Source organism: Dromiciops gliroides, chromosome 3 (genome assembly GCF_019393635.1).
Source record: "Dromiciops gliroides isolate mDroGli1 chromosome 3, mDroGli1.pri, whole genome shotgun sequence".
Lineage (NCBI taxonomy): Eukaryota > Metazoa > Chordata > Mammalia > Microbiotheria > Microbiotheriidae > Dromiciops > Dromiciops gliroides.
The window spans coordinates 204338862-204356809 of NC_057863.1; the positions used below are offsets into that span (position 1 = coordinate 204338862).

Below are 17948 nucleotides of genomic sequence, written 5' to 3' on the forward strand. Positions count from 1 at the left end.
GAAAAAAAAAAAAAGAAAGAAAATGTTAGTTCTGTGGCTCTCAAACTTAGAGTCCAACTCTCACAGCCATATACTGCTACTAGAAAAACCATAGCTTTAACTATACAGACCTTTGTTGGCAAGGAAATGTTTGTTTTTTAGTAGCTATCCAGATTTGCTATAGCTTTCCTTCCAAGGAGCAAGTGGCTTTTAATTTCATGGCTGCAGTCTCCATCTGCAGTGATATTTAAAGCGGAGAATATAAAACTTGACACTACTTCCATTTCTTCTCTTTCTATTTGCAAGAAGTGATGGGACCAGTAGCCAAGATGTTAGGGGTTTTTTTAATGTTAAATGTTAAGCTAGCTTTTACATTCACCTCTTTCACCCTCATCAAGAGGCTTCTTGATTCCTTTTCACTTTCTTCCATTAAAACTGGTATCATTTACACATTAGAAATCACTGATATTTCCCCCAGCAACCTTAAATCCAGCTTTTGACTTGTCCAGCCTGGCATTTCTTCTTGGCCCTCATACAGGATCCTCAGGAGAAAAGTAAGATCTGGAACTCCCATCTCTTTGAGGACTTGTAACATTTTGTTATGTGAATCAAAGTCTTGAGTGTAGTCAATGAAGCAGAAGTCTCTATTTTTTTTTTTCTGGAACTCCTTTGCTTTCCCCAGAATCCAGAAACTGTTGGCAATTTGGTCTCTAGTTCCTCTGTCTCTTCAAAAGCAGGCTACTTGAGGGGTGGGGGAGGGGAGGCAGCTAGGTGGCACAGTGGATAAAGCACTGGCCCTGGATTCAGGAGGACCTGAGTTCAAATCCAGTCTCAGACACTTGACACTTACTAACTATGTGATCCTGAGCAAGTCACTTAACCCTCATTGTCCCACAAAAAAAAATAAAACAAAACGGAAAACAAAAACCAGCCTACTCTTCTGATAATTCTTGGTTGACATACTGCTGAAGCCTCAGCTGAATCTTGTTCTGTGAAATGAGTGTAATTGTTCAGTAGTGTGAACATTCTTTGGCATTGCCCTTCTTTAGGTTTGGGACACAAATTGATTTTTTCTAATTTAGTTGTCATTTTTGGGTTTTCCAAATTGTTGGTATATTGAGTACAACACTTTAACAGCATCATCATTTACAATTTTAAATAGCCCAGGTAGAATTCCATCACTCCATTAACATTGTTAGCACTGTTTCCTTAAGGCCCACTTGACTTTATTCTCCAGTAACCACACCATTGCCATTATCATGATGTTAAAAACTTTCTTGTATAATTCTTCTGTGTATTCTTACCAGATCTTCTTAATCTCTTTTACTTCTGTTAAGTCCCTACCATTCTTGTCTTTTATTGTATCCATTTTAAAATGAAATGTTTCATTGATAACTCTAATTTTCTTGAATAGCTTTTTTGTCTTTCCCATTCTATTGTTTGCTTCTATTTCTTTGTATTGCTCATATTTTAAAAAACCCTTATCTCTCCTTGCTATTCTATGGGAGGTTTGTGTGTGTGTGTGTGTGTGTGTGTGTGTGTGTGTTTTGGGGGGGTGCCTTTAAATGCTTTGTATTTTATATGAATGACAATAGGAAACCTTTGAATATGTCTGAGTAGGGAGATGACATGGTCATATCTGCTTTTGAAGAGTATCAATTTAGCAGCTGTGTGTAAAATGCACTAAAGGGATAAGATTGGGGTTTGTGTTTAGAATAGAAAAAGGATAACATTTTAATTCCTTTCAACAATGCCTTTGGATCTCTACTGACAGAAATATCTTTGTGAACTTTTATCTTTAAAATGTTCAACCTCACAAACTCTTTTTTTTCCTGAGAAATAGTTGTATGATACATTGTTTGGCACTGATATCCAATTGTGGTGATGGTTTAGGATCAGAGATTTAGTTAGAAGAGAACTTTGAGGTGATCTAAGTCAACCACCTCCTTCTACAGATTATAAACTAAAGCCCGAGGATGCTGGTATTTGCCCATGGTCACATAGGTTATTAAGCACCTAAGGTAGGACTTGAAACTAAGTCCTCTCACTCCAAATGCAGTTCATCATACCCAGGCTGTTTCACAGGAGTTGTGGGACTTGTTTCTGATGACACCAGCAACCTTCACAGTCCTGTTTCACTTCTGCCTTGTGGTACCTCAGCCACTTTGCATCATAAATGAGTAAAACAGGGTGTGAACTTTATTATTCTCCATCTCTTCCTCCCTAGCCCACAATCTTGGGGCTTACAACAAAGCTCTGGGGACAGTTTGAGAAGTGACTGAGATAGGCTCATTGTCTACTCTGGTATAGTTCTCTTTGCCTTTCTCCTCCAAATCCTTTCTTTCTGAATTCTGACATTGAATTGAGTCATTGGTTCATTACAGACTTGAAAAGAAGAGCTGCCTTCAACAGAATGATTCATGTCTTAATTCTACAGCACCTAACATTTTTGGGAGATGTCCCATATAAGCTGTGGTTTGATCCAACCTTGTAACATAGGATAATCTCCAAGTCTGAAGTGATGTAAACACATACTCAGAGCAGAAGTAGACACTCAGAGACATAAATAAAGGGTAGAAGAAGGGCCTGAGAGTAAGATGTCTTTTGGTGAGACTAAATCTTGCATCTTTGAAGTCAGCTATCAAGCCAGGAATTGTTTCATTATTAAGTCCATGTGTGGCTTGAAACACTTGAACAAAGCAGACCTTCCATAAATGTGGCCAAACTGCCAGCAGTGTGTGGATTTGGATTTTTCTCACTGCAGCAGGAAATAGTATTAATTCAGGCCAGGGTGGTATACACAGTGGCATATCTCAATCTTTATGACCCATGGCCTGAAGTCGAAGGGGAGGGGGCAGACCTCAGCAAAAGTCTGCTGCTGTCCAACTACCAGGGAAAAGAACTTTCTATTTTCTTTTCTTTGCCTTTGTTTCCCTTACCTTGAAGATTTACATGTGGTGAATATTTCTTCATCCAAGAGACTGATCATATTGAAAGAACGTATCACCTCTCATGCAGCATTCCAGGAAAAAAATGGCAAATAATAAGTGTGACTGGGAAGTGAACCTATGCCTGGAGACTGAAGCCAGAATTTCTGCATTCCTTGCAAGTACCCATAGTTCCTTTAATTATACTTGGGGCTTGTAAACAGGAAAGTGTTTCACAGATGTAGAGGATCCAAGAGGTAAGCCAAAAAAATAAAATAAATAAATGGTCCAGCAGAACCATGCTAGATGAAAAAGAAGATAGAATTACTAAGAAGATGAATATACTGTAGGAATAATGGCAACAGCAATGCTGACATATGAAAAACATTAATTGTTTAAGAAAGGCATGTAGGCTGTGGGAGAGGTTGTCCCTGTTGATAAATATGGTTAAGATGCAAGAAAGACAAAACGAAGGGCCTTTTTTAAAAAGATCCAAATTCAGAGGTATGTAAAGATTACCATTTCATATTGTTTATTCCAAATATTTTCTAATGAATTCAGTTTAACCTTGGTCCATTACTTTTTTTTACTGATTACTGCAAAGCAATACCTTTGGATCAAAGATTTAAAGTTTGAAGGGTCATTTATCTAAACCTCTAATTCAGATACCCACCTCCTTTTCCATTTACTACCTGTGCAATTTGGGTAAGTTATTTAACCTCTATCAGTCTGTTTCCTCATCTAAAAAAAAAGGGGGGGAGGGAAATGGACTAGATCACTTCTTGGGTCCCACCCTGCCTTATAATATATGATCCTATGACCCTGAATATGGCCAGCTTTACACTGCAATTATGATGCTGTAGAGGGATTGTAGCTCCATTTTCTAACATTTTGAAGAGTCATCCCAGCAGCTAGAATAACCCCATAAAGTTCTTTAATGCTGGAAACATTTTTCTATGAAGAATTAGGAAGATGGTCCACTCATTATCACTTGTTTATCACTTGCTTCATTAGTACACAAGCATGAACACCACAAACATGTTATCTCATTTACGGTCTCAGCATTCCTCTCTTACCCCCTGCTCTCTCCTTGGCAGGAAGTGACTGTGGTGACATCTGTTTCTTGTAGAGCTATCAAGACCTACAAGCAGCTCCTTTGTGTTTAAACCATGAATTTTTGTCTTTCTTTTTTTCACCAGGTAAAGTTTCTATGCTATACCATGAAGGCAATATGAAAGCTAGAAACTAAAACAACAGATTAAAAGGTGGAAGAATGAGGACCTAGCCTACTGCATATTGATAATGAAGATGGTAACAATCCTATTCAAAAGTATTTGTTATTTATTCAGTGCCATTAGAAAAATAACTTTCAAGCATAGCTTAGCTTTGACCAACTCCTTACCTACTACCCAATTCCAAAAGCAACACTTCCCAACTCACAAAATCAAGATGCCACTACATGGAGATTGACAAGTATGCCTTGTCAGTCAGAAACTTGATATACAAAATTCAACTTAAATAACTCATTAATCAGGGGGATGATCTGTCTATGCATCCCTTAATGAGCTACAGGATTGAAAATTACTTTATAGCATTTTCATCTAAATTGTCTTTCACCCCATGGCCATGTGTTTCTGTTAATTTATTCAGTAAACATGCTTCCTTATTACTTGATGTTTATATTTCATTAAAATGTTGATCTTACTTTAGATCATTTTGCTCATTTCTCAAAGCCAGGAGCTTACCCTAAGTGCTATATTAGAAAATAGGGTCTTAGAAATCAAGGGAAAGTTCATGCTAAGACACAATAAGGGGAAAAAGTAAGAGTCTTATAGAAGTGGAAAGGCTTTTCACTGAAGTTATCCTTGTTTTGTTTCTTTAATACACTTAAGCTGCTGAGCCCAATATCAAAATAAGCTTAAGAATATTGCTTTGATATTTTAAAATTATTTTGGATATTATGTAACCAAATTAACATTTTATCTTTAAATATGGATTTGGAAAGATTTCCTTTCTTCTTTAAGGACTATACCTTTGGGTTAACATTTTTTTTTCTCTTTTCTTTTCTTTCTTTCTTTTTTTTTTTGGGGGGGGACAGGACAAAGAGGGTTAAGTAACTTGTCCAGGGTCACACAACTAGTAAGTGTCAAGTGTCTGAGGCTGGATTTAAATTCGGGTCCTCCTGAATCCAAGGCCAGTGCTTTATCCACTGCATCACCTAGCTGCCCCCTCTTTTCTTTTCTTTTCTTTTCTTTTCTTTTCTTTTCTTTTCTTTTCTTTTCTTTTCTTTTCTTTTCTTTTCTTTTCTTTTCTTTTCTTTTCTTTTCTTTCCTTTTCTTTTCTTTTCTTTTCTTTTTTTTTCTTTCTTTCTTTCTTTCTGTCTTTCTTTCTTTCTTTTTTGGACATTTTTTTTTCTCAAAAGAACATATTTGGGGGCAGCTAGGTGGTGCAGTGGATAGAGCACAGGCCCTGGAATCAGGAGTACCTGAGTTCAAATCCGGCCTCAGACACTTAACACTTACTAGCTGTGTGACCTTGGGCAAGTCACTTAACCCCAATTGCCTCACTAAAAAATTTAAAAAAAAAGAACATATTTGGGGGCAGCTTTGTTAATTCTGAAGTGCTATGTAAATGTTGGTTATTGCTATTGTTGTTGTTTTTTGTTTTTTTTGTTTTTTTCAGAGAGCAGTTATGCTTTATCCTCTAAGGATACATAAACATAAATCCTTTTAAATACCTTAGGATTTGTATAGTTCTTTTTTAAAAATTTCGTTCTATTTTTAATCTTTCCTCTCTGATCACCCCACCCCCAAATAAATGTGAAAAATGGGATTGAAACCAAGAACTTTCCTGACTCCTTGTCCAATCAATGGTCTTTCTACCACACCATAGTAATATGAGTTAAGGCATTGATTTCACTCAGGGATCTCCCATTGACTTGCTGAATGGTTTTGAGTCTCATCCACAAGTATCATAAACAGTTTTTTTGGGGAAAAAAAACTATTGCTAATAGAATTATAAAAAACCTGGTTTTTGAGTTTTTTTATGATTAACTGGTGTTCTTAATTACCCTAATAATTAAGCATGATGTTAAGGGAATGAACCCTGACCCTGGGGTTCATTAAAACATATACAAAAACCTGTTTATTTTGAACAATTTGGAAGATAAACCTTACAAATTTGTTATATGAGAGTATTTGAATTTCTTAGTGTAGCCAGAACACGATATTTTCTACTGGCTTTTTATTTTTTACAGTGCTTGGATTTTGTTTTAGAAAATGTAAAACAGGTGTGGCTCATCTGCAGTCATTTACAAAACCTTAGAAATTGATTTTTTAAATGTGCATTTCAATAAACAAATGTATATTTGGCCTAATTTCTAATGCTAATAAAACAAACATTGATATTTGTATACTAAAAAACACATTTAAGTTAGTATTATATTTTTTTAAAAAAACAAGGCCCAATGCCTTTTATTTTAAGAAAAGAATAAAAGAAGCCAAGTTTTTAATTGTTATTCAAAAATATTTGTGGCCGTAGTAACTTCATTCAGTAAATTTTAAAACACTATATTATTAAAAACCAACTTCCAAAATTTCCATTTATTTGATGCCTTCATTTTCTTTTCTTTTCTTTTTTTTTAGTGAGGCAATGGGGTTAAGTGACTTGCCCAGGGTCACACAGCTAGTAAGTGTTAAGTGTCTGAGGCCGGATTTGAACTCAGGTACTCCTGATTCCAGGGCCTATGCTCTATCCGTTGTACCACCTAGCTGCCTCGATACCTTTGTTTTCTAAATTTATAGCTCTTTGAAGTTACTCTATTTTTAAGTATCTTCACGTTATCAAGAATCTCAAGTTATTATCACAACTTCTCTAATTTACTTTCTCTATACTCATTCCTTACTCCATTGAAATTTGTCTTCTCACTCATCACTCTATTGAAATTGTTCTTTCAAAGGTCATTAATGATTTCTTAACTGAAACATCAAATTGACTTTTCTCAGACTCTCTCAGAGGATGTACTTTGACAATTTTGCAGACTTAAATGTACTTCTACAACCATACTTTCTTCTCATTCTTCTTACACCTATACCACATACTTTAAGATTCAAATCAAATGCCAATTACTCTCAGAAACTTCTTCTGATCGTTCTAAACTTTTGATTTCTCTTCCTGCATAAACTACACGTTATATATTTATCTGTGTATATTTTATATTTAAGCTCCATGCAGGCAGGGGCTATTTTGGTTTTGTCTTCATATCCCCAATGTTCATTATATCATAGGCAATTAATGAGTCAGTTGAATTCAATTGAATTGATAGGCATTAACTATGAGTCGATTCAATTATCCTGAAAAACAATGTGCAATCACGTAAGAATGATTATTAAATTGTCCAAACCTTTGACCTTAAGATACATGTAGACAAAAATATTCAAAGTAACATTTTGTGTGATAACAGAAAATTGGCAACGAATATATGTCAAACAATTGGGGACTGACTAAACAAAATCATAGAAACCACAAAATAAGAATGTCATATATTTTTACTCCAAGATAAGGAATTCAGATATAAGGATATAAGGAATTCAGAAAATCATGGGAAGGCTTGTATGATGTGATGTAGAATGAAGGAAGCATTGTCAAAAGAATGGTACAATGAGTAAAACAATGTTAATGAAGTCAATATGGAGAGGCACCAAAATCTGTACAGATATAGTGTTCAATGTTAGTTCCATAAGATCAAAAGTAACAGATACGTATTTTCTTTCTCATAGCAATTAATACACTGTTTTTGAAGGAATATACCTTATAATGTTCCATCTTGGGGTTTTTTTTACAAGTTATTTGTTTTTCCAAAGAAAATCTATCAATAAATTTAAAAAATACAAGGAGTTGAAGAGATATGGAGGGGGAAAGCCATCTATTATTTTCATCTGACAGTCTCAACCTTCAGTGCTATTTCACTTGCCATAAAAAATATCCCATGGGAAGTTTTCACACATCATTCTTTCCATTATGTACTGGATGACTGCAAGCTTCTGAACATACTTTTCATTATGGACTGCCATTCTGATGAGTTGGCAGTGTTGTGAAATGAACATTTCTATTTTGATCTTCCTGGGAATCTCATCATCTGTTAGTACTGTAGAGATGAGACTTATAACAGATGAGGTTATTATATAAATAATCTGGGTTGCTTAGTGTCTTTTTGTCCATTCTGTGTCTATATGTGTGATATACACACATGCATATACACATACATCTGTCCATAAGGAATGCTTTTTCTGTATATCTATATATCTATATATATCCCCTGAAAATGTTTCAACTTTGATAAACTGGATCTTTTTTCAAAATGTTTCTGTTCTTTCAGAACTAATCAGGTCTTATACTCCTCATATAGCAAATTGTGCTAGAAAAAAGGTTCACAGATTTTGAGCTAGAAGGAATACTACATATCATCTAGGCTAAAATCCCTTTTTATACAAAGAAGAAAACTGGGCCCCTTCACATAGGTAGTAACTACCAGAACTAGGATTTATATATGGTCTCTAATTCTAAAACCAATGGTTTTTCACCAAGAGATGTGTAATTCACTAATTTATGAGAATTTTAAAGAAAGAAAATGGAACTATACCATACTGTAATAGCTCTTTTTTTCTGAAGGAAAAAGTGAGAAATTATTATGTTTCTTTAAAAAATAATTTATAAAACATTCCCTTTCAAACAACTTTAAAATAACTCCTCAAATATACTTAGGAGTGGCAGAGCCAACAAAGGGTCAAAGTGAGACATTTTTCTGACCTAAGACAACTAAGGAGATTGGCATAAAATGCCTGTGATACTGGGGCGGGAGCCAGTCTGGAGGACCATAGAAGCACCAGTGTTGGGCCTTGGAAGCAATACAGTGGCAGTGGTAGCACCTGAAGTTTTTGTATCTCTCAGCACAGACATAGTAAGGAGAATGAACAACTGGCCAGAAAGATATTACAGGTGATCCTTTGCTGACACTGGGTGTAGCTGGTCCTGAGTGGAAACTCTAATGCCCTTAAGTAATTGAGGATCACAGTTCTAGGGCAGAGGGGGTGTTTTTGGTCAGACACAAGGGAGCAGAGGCCCTGGTCACAGTTCAAAGGTGGAGAGGAACATTAATGCTTGTAGCAGCAGGGGAGCAGGAGCCATTCCTTGGTAAAGACCAGAATGCAGATAAAGAGATTAGTGACCTCACCTTTGCCTGGATCACACCATCTTAAAAGCACCCAAAACTTGCAGAGTCCTAGAATTAGTTCTAAAAACAGCAGCACAAAAAAAGCCTAAAGCTTGAAACAGTGCCTCACAACTTTAACATAAAGTTCAAAATCAAGAAATGGCCAGGAAATAAATGAGATGATGATGATGATGATGATGATGATAGCAATAACAATAACAATACCAACAAAAGACCATAAAAAGCTACTGTGATGGCAAGGGAGACCAAAACATAAACTTAGAGGAAGATAACAATGTGAAAACAGCTACAAGCAAAACATCAAAGAAAAGTACTAATTGAATGCAAGGAAACAAGAATTCCTGGAGGAGTTAAAGAAAGAGATGAGTGATAGAAGAAAAATTGGGAAAAGAAATGAGACGAACACAAGAAAAAGAGACAAAAATAACGAAGAAAGTAACACTAAAAAACAGAATTGGCCAAATGGTTAAAGAGGCACAAATATTCACTGAAGAAAAGAATTCCTTAAAAAGCAGAATACAACAAATTGAAAAGGAAGTACAAAAATTCACTGGAAAAAAAAGTCCTTAAAAAGAACTCTCCAAAAGGAAAAGACAAGATACAAAAATGCACTAAAGAAAATAATTCTTTAAAAATCAGAATTGGGAAAGAGAAAGAAAAAGCATTATGGGACTTAAAATGGATAATTTTTATTACATTAAATTAAAAAGGTTTTGCACAAGAAAAACAAATGTAGCCAAGATTATAAGGAATGCAGAAAACTGGGAAAGGGAAGAGGAATTTACAGCAAGTTTCTCTGACAAAGGCCTCCTTTCTCAAATATATAGAGAACTAAGCCAAATTTATAAGAAATCAGATCATTCCCCAATTTTTACATGGTAAAAAGATATACACAGGCAGTTTTCAGAAGAAGTAATCAAAGCTATCTATAAGCATATGGACAAATAATCTAAATCAGTATCGATTAGAGAAATACAAATTAAAACGACTCCAAGGTGCCACCTCATATCTATCAGATTGGCTAATATGACAGAAAACAAAAATGATAAGGGTTTGAGGTGATGTGGGCTAATTGGCACACTAATGCACTATTGGTGGAGTCATAAACTGATTCAACCATTCTGGAGAGCAATTGAGAATTATGCCCAAAAGGCATAACGGCATACCCTTTGACCCAGCATTACCACTACTAGTTCTATATCCCTAAATTTGACCTTCAAACATAAGACTCAACAGAAAAATGAAAAGGTAGACATGAAAGAGTAATCATGAGGAAGATGATAGTTGTAAATTTCAAGAATTTCATCATTATTAGGACAGTTAGACAGAGTCTACATAGAAAGAGTGCATGAATGTGAGTCGATCATGTTGGGATGATCTACCAAAAAAGCGGGGCGGGGGGGGGGGCAGGGATGTACTGAGAGAAGAGGTATAACGGGGAAAATTTGTTCTCACATAAAAGAGGTTTGTAAGGAAGAGCTTTTATAGCTGAAGGGGAAATATGTGGGGGGAGGAGGGGTCATGGGCAATGCTTGAACTTTTGGAATTCTTTTGGATTATTTTCTTGATCAGAGTAGCTAAGTCTTCCACAGTTGATCATCCTTACAATGTTGCTTTTACACTGTATAATATTCTCCTGGTTCTGCTCACTTCACTTTGTATCAGTTCATATAAAACTTCCTAGGTTTTTTGAAACCACTTTGCTCTTCATTCCTTATAGCAAAATAGTATTCCAACACAATCTCATGCCACAACTTCTTCAGTCATTCCTTTGTCACACCAAAAAGCTGCTATAAAAATTTTTGTACAAATAAAAGCTTTTTCCTTTCCTTTGATCACTTTGGGATCCAAACCTATTAGTGGTATTGCTGGATTAAAGGCTATGTACAAGTTGATATCCCTTTAGGCATAGTTTCAAATTGCTCTTCAAAATTGTTGGATGAGCTCACAACTCTACCAACAATGCATTAATATTCCAATTTTTCTACATCCCCTCCAGGATTTGTCATTTTTCTTTTCTGTCATGGTAGCTAACCTGATAGGCATGAAGTGGTATCTCAGAGTTGTTTTAATTTGCATTTCTCTCATTAGTAGTTACTTAGAGCATTTTTTTTTTTAGTGAGGCAATTGGGGTTAAGTGACTTGCCCAGGGTCACACAGCTAATAAGTATGAAGTGTCTGAGGCCGGATTTGAACTCAGGTACTCCTGACTCCAGGGCCGGTGCTCTATCCACTGCGCCACCTAACTGCCCCTGGTTAGAGCATTTTTAATGTGACTATTGATAGCTTTGGTTTCTTCTTCTGAAAACTGCCTAATCATATTTTTTATCCATCTATAGATTTGGGAATAGCTTTTCTAAATTTGACCAAGTTCCCTATATACTTTAGAAATGAGGCTTTTAGCAGAGAAACCTGCTGTAAAATATTTCCTAGTTTCCCATTTTCCTTCTATTTTTACTGTATTAGTTTTGTTTGTGCAGAAGATTTTTAATTTCATGTAATCAAAAGTATTTATTTTACTTCTCATAATCTCCTCTATTTCGTTTGGTCATAAATTCTTCCCTAATCCATGGATCTGACGGATACATTTTCCCAAGCTTTCCTAATGTACTTATGATATCACCCTTTATGTTGAAATTCATTTGCCCACTTTGACCATATCTTGGTATACAGTATAATATGTTGGTTTGTGCCTAGTTTCTGACAAACTATTTTCCAGTTTTCACCACAATTATTGTCAAATGGTAAATTCATATCCCAAAAGTTTGGATTTATCAAACACTAGATTACTGTGGTCATTTACTACTGTCTATTGTATACCTAATCTTTTTTTTTTTTTTTTTGCTATTTCTTAGCAAGTGCCAGGTTGTTTTGATGATTACTGCTTTGTAATATGGTTTAAAATCTGGAAGTCCTAGATTACCATCCTTAACATTATTTGTCATTGATTTCCTTGATATTCTTGATCTTTTGTTCTTTCAGATAAATTTTCTTATTATTTTTCTAGCTTTATAAAATAATTCTTTGGTAGTATGTTATGGCACTGAATAATTAAATTAATTTAGGTAAAATTGCCATTAAAACTGTTATTGACAGTCTATCATGAGAAATTTGTATTTTTACAATTATTTAAATATGTCTTTATTTGTGTAAAATATGTTTTGTAACTGTGTTCATCTAATCCCTGGGGTTGTCTTGATAAATAGACTCTCAAGTATTTTATATTGTCTGCAGTTATTTTAAATGGAATAGCTCTTCCTGCTTAGTTTTGTTGGTAATATAAAGGAATGCTGATGATTTATGTGGGTTTATTTTGTATATTGCAGGTTTGTTGAAGTTGTTAATTATTTCAACCTTTTTTTTTTTAGCAGATTCTCTAAGATTCTCCAAGCACACCATCATATCATCTGCAAAGAGAGATAATTTTCTTTCCTCCTTGGCTATTCTAATTCCTTCAATTTTTTTCTTCTCATTGCTATAGCTAGCATTTCTATTGAAATATTGAAGAATAGTGGTGATAATGGATATCTTTGCTTAACCCCTAATGTTATTGTGAAAGCTTTGAGTTTATCCCCTTTATAGATACTATTTATCATTTTAAGAATTTGACTTCTATGCTTCCTGTGTTTTTAATAGGAATAGATATTTTCCAAAAGGTTTTTCTGCATCTATTGATATAATCATATAAGTTTTGTTATTATTATTGGTATGATAACCTATGCTGATCTTTTTCCTAATATTGAACCAGTTCAGCATTCCTGGTGTAAATCGCACCCTGTCTTTCTTAGTGCACGATCTTTGTGATACAATTGTTATAATCTCCTTGCTTGTGTTTTATTTTTAAATTTTTGCATCAATATTCATTAAGAAAATTGATCTATACTTTTCTTTTTCTTATTTGGCTCTCTCTGGGTTAGATATCAAAACCATATTTGTGTCAAAAAGGGAATTTGGTAAACTACATTTTTTATCAAATTTTTTTCAAATAGCTCAGATAGCAATGGGATTAATTATTCCTTAAACTGTAGAATTAACTTTTAAATCCATCTTGTCCTCGGGATTTTTTCTTAGGGAGCTCATTGATGTCCTGTTTAACTTCTTTTTCTAATATATTACATCAATTATTAGATATTAATTGCCCAATATAATATAATAACATATGTCTAATAATATAACAATATAATGTACCTAATATACGTATCCAATGATAATTTCTTACTTAGAATAATACCAGTTTATATAGATAGTATAAAAACCATGCTATTCTTAGTACTCTCTACCTCCTTTCACATCATTCCACAACCATTCTTTAAATAGAAGGAGGCTACAGATGATTGAGGGCCAGTGCTTTTTTTGCTATGGCCAGAAGATTCATTAGAGTTTCTCCTGGTGATAAGATTCTCTACATAAGTATGGAACAATCTCTGAATAATAAGAACTGCAGAAGATGAAAAGGAAAATGGAAAGACTTATTAGTGGATGTAAGTAGGTTAGACCATATTCCTAATAATGATATAGGAGTTTTTAACCGTTTTGTGTCATGAATCCCTTTGACAACCTGATGAAAACAATGGCCCACTTCTAAGAATAACATTTTTAAATGCATAAAATAAAATACATTAGATTTCCAAGGAAATGAATTATATGGAATTATAATTATCAAAAGAACAAAAATGTAATGGAACCTAATGAAGAAGTCCTAACTGAGAGGAATACCTCCAGCCCCTTTATAACGTAAAACATGAACAAAACTCATAGGTAGGTTGTGATCTTCACTAATGCAGATAATACCAACAACACCAGGCAATGATCAATAATTCCATGATTCCTTTCTTTCTTTCTTTCTTTCTTTCTTTCTTTCTTTCTTTCTTTCTTTCTTTCTTTCTTTCTTTCTTTCTTTCTTTCTTTCTTTCTTCTTTCTTTCTTTCTTTCTTTCTTTCTTTCTTTCCCTCTCTCTCTCATTTTTGACAGACAAAAAAAGACATGCCTTTTTAAAAATTGTATTTATTTTATTCTGAACTTAAGAACGAAAACAAGCATTCCCATAATATAGTAGAATAGAATATAGTAGAATAGTAATTATTTGTGAAACTGCAAATCTATTATATACAACTTGATATTTGTTTTAAATATATTTGAAATAAAGTATATATGTAAATAGTTTAAATAAAATAAAATTACCATTTAACTTTGTTTTATTTTTCCTTTTTTTTCTTCCCTCCCCCTTCATCCTATAAATGACTACAATTAGACACAAATGTATATATACATCATTCTATTTATCTTTCTTCCTAGTTTCAGTGAACAAAGTTAGGTTCTATGGCAAACACATTTTAATGCCTGATCTCTAAGTGAGACACAAGGAAAGTCATTTAGAAATACTTTATAGCCTTATTAAACTGAAACATTTTTATTGCTCAAAGCTTTATAAAATTGTCATAAAAGCACCCCAAAGTCCAGACATATGGTTATAACTTTTCCCTAAAATTTAAGAGCATTACTTCCACAAACCTGCCTTTTACTGATTGAAGGAATATTTGGCAGTTTTTATATTCAAACTTTTCTGGCTCTTTCTATGAAACATTTTCTTCTTCATTGTGATACTAGACCTTATTCTCTTCTCAGCTCTCCAATTTTTCTTCCAGTACAAGTCTGACTATATCTTACCCCCTATTCAATAAACTCCAATGACTCCCTATTGCTTCCAGGATCAAATATAAAATTCTATTTGTCTTTTAAAGGCCTTCAGAACCAAGCCCCCATATAACTCTCTAGTGTTCTTGAAACTTACTTTTCAAGTAATGACATTGAACTCCTTGCTGTTGCTCACACAAGACATTCCGTCTCCTGACTCTATGTATTTTTCACTGGCCCTCAGCTATTCTATAATTCTCTCCCTCCTTATCTCCACCTCCTGGTTTCCTTCTAGTCCTAGCTAAAATTCTACTTTCTAACCTTTCCTAATCCCCCTTAATGCTAATGCCTTCTCTCTGTTGATTATTTCCAATTTATCTTGTATATATCTGGCTTGTAAGGCTTGTTCACAGAATATTTCCCTCATTAGACTAGAGCAGGGATAATTTTTGGCCTTTGTATCCCCAGTATGTAGTACAGTGACCTATTTGCTATGTACAAGGAAGGAAGGAAGGAAGGAAAGGAGGGAGGGAGGGATAATGATGAATGAAAAACCCCAAGAAATAGAGTTTCTGGGTAGTTAATAATCAATTTATTAATTAGGCTAGTTAATAAGCAATACATTGGTTATCAGCAATTTTTCTCTATAATCAAAAACAAAACCATGGAGACACTGAAGGAGGGAGAAAAGAAGGGAGGAAACAAAAGTTTATGAAGCACCTACTTTGTGACTGGCACAGAGCTAAGAGCTTTAAAAATGTTCTCATTCAATTTTTTTTTTGGGGGGGTGAGGCAATTGGGGTTAAGTGACTTGCCCAGGGTCACACAGCTAGTGTCAAGTGTCTGAGGTCGGATTTGAACTCAGGTCCTCTGAATCTAGGGATGGTGCTTTATCCACCGTGCCACCTAGCTGCCCCTCTCATTCAATCTTAACAACAATTCTGCTAGGTAAGTACTATTATTATGTTTATTTTAGAGTTGAAAAAACTGAGGCAATCAGAGGTCAAGTGATTTGCTAAGGGTCACACAGCTAGTGAATGTTCTAGAACTATGAGCAAAATGAACCTTAGTTATTTTTAATATTATTTGTCTCTTTGGTTTTACCGTGTGGATGAATATAATGAAAGTTCATGTTAGTCCTTTCTCCCCTTTTTAATCTGTACAGTGGTAAACAGAACATGCGCAATTAAAAATATAAAACAAGGTTGTTGTTATTGTTATTCATCCTTCATTCAGGAGCAGATTCCAAAAAGTGCCAGGGAATTATATAGGTTATATCAATAAGAATGCGCTAAAATTCATGCATGTTCCTCAAATCATGCTAAGTACCACTTAGCACAGAGATATCAAACAAGCAAGCAAACATTCCCTGTCCCAAAGGAGCTCAGTACAAATGCTCATAAGTCCATCGAACAACCAGCAAGTATTTAATAAGTACCAATAGGCACTGAAAATGCAAATACAAAGAATGAAATTAGCCCTCTTATAATAAGCTTATATTTTAAAGGGGAGACATATGAGAACATTTAGAATCAAGTACATATGTAGGACCACCTCTTTGTCAGAGACTAAGAAAATGAAGAAAGTGGGGCTTTAAGGAACTTAAAGGAAATGGCAGGTTAGTGTTTAAGTCAACATCTAGATGGATATTAATGTCTCCTAGACATTAATTCTGCCTAAGGGCAGAAATTAGAGAGGAGCAGCAGATGAGACATGCTAAATTCCTTGAGAAAGGAAAGAGAATGACTTAGGATTTGGTATACTAGAAATACCATAATTGTGTAGAAAATTTTTGTTATTTATGTTTCAAAAAGAGAGGAAAAAAAAGGTTACAACTGTCTATATTCCAATCCTCTCCTGTGTCAATGTGACATGGGGTGTAAGAGAAGGTAAAGACAGTGTGAGGTAGGCTATTCAAGAATTCAGTATTGTCAAAAGGAAGCCCGGTTTCAGTGAGGGATAATAGATAGGAAAAGTATGAAAGAAGTCTGGGATAAATGGGAGTTGGTTTAGTATGGAAAAGGAATGGCAGAGGGCACAGTACAATAGGCATGCAGGGTCAGATAGGCATATGAGGTAAAGTTAGATTAAAGGGTATGTGGATGAAAGAAAATAAGTAGGGGACAGAGGAAAGTATTCTAAGTGACTGCTGATTATTCCAGGCATAGTAAGAGAAACAGGAAAAATCATAGGGTTGATAGTAGGTAGCAGATGGGGAAAGAAGCTTACAAGCTCCAAGGAATGTTGCCCAGAGAGTTAGACCCTGAGTCTTTACCTGAGAGGCTGGTAAAAGGAGGTGAGGGATTAAGAGTAAGTAATGTTAACTCTGGTCTATGGCCAGGTCTAGGTCTGGGTTCAGCCTGGAAATTGAAGCAATTAAATAATATGCAAAGTCATATTTAATCAAGTTTATGAAGTGAAGAAAATATAGCTTCCAGGATAGGTTTCCTTGTTTAAAGCATTATGGTTCTATGGATAGTGTTGGCCCTAGTGTCAGGAAGAATCATCGTCCTGAGTTCAATTCTGGTCTGTAATGCTTACTAACTATGTGACCCTGGGCAAGACACTTAACCCTATTTGCCTCAGTTTCCTCATCTGTAAAATGAGCTAGAGTGGTAAATGGCAAACCAATCCTGTATATTTGCCAAGAAAACCCCAAATGGAGTCACAAAGAATTGGGCACGACTAAAACAACTGAACAACAATAACAACAATCTTCAGAGTATAGCTCAGGTCTTTTTCCAACTCAATCCTTTTGTTGAAAATTTACACTCTTTTGGTGTGGAGAACCCTTTGCCAGAAAACCACTTGCCTTTTGCCTTAGAGGGTTCTTAGGGAAAGTGAATAAAAGAAACCTTGCTAAGAGTCTAAAACCCCTTCTTCTCATTTAAACACACACACACACACACACACACACACACAAACACAAACACACACACATTCCCCTTGAGAGATGACATTGACACAAATCTCCCTCCCTGAAGAGCTTTCAGCTAATGTTGGCTCTAAATCTCACCACTTTGGGTCCGGTCACATACATGACTTGGCAGAATGGAGTCTATATTCGATAGTTCTGCTAATCACTGCTAATCACTGTTGTGGGAATTGAAACCCATGTGTATATATATATATATATATATATATGTGGATAGCTATAGGTGGATCAGTCTATACAG

The 17948-nt window shown here is 34.9% G+C and overlaps 1 long non-coding RNA gene across 1 annotated transcript in view; it reads right to left on the bottom strand.

Annotated features, from left to right (window-relative positions):
- Positions 1–17948, bottom strand: part of LOC122750372 — a 199848-nt gene that overhangs the window by 68418 nt on the left and 113482 nt on the right. The window lies entirely within an intron of this gene.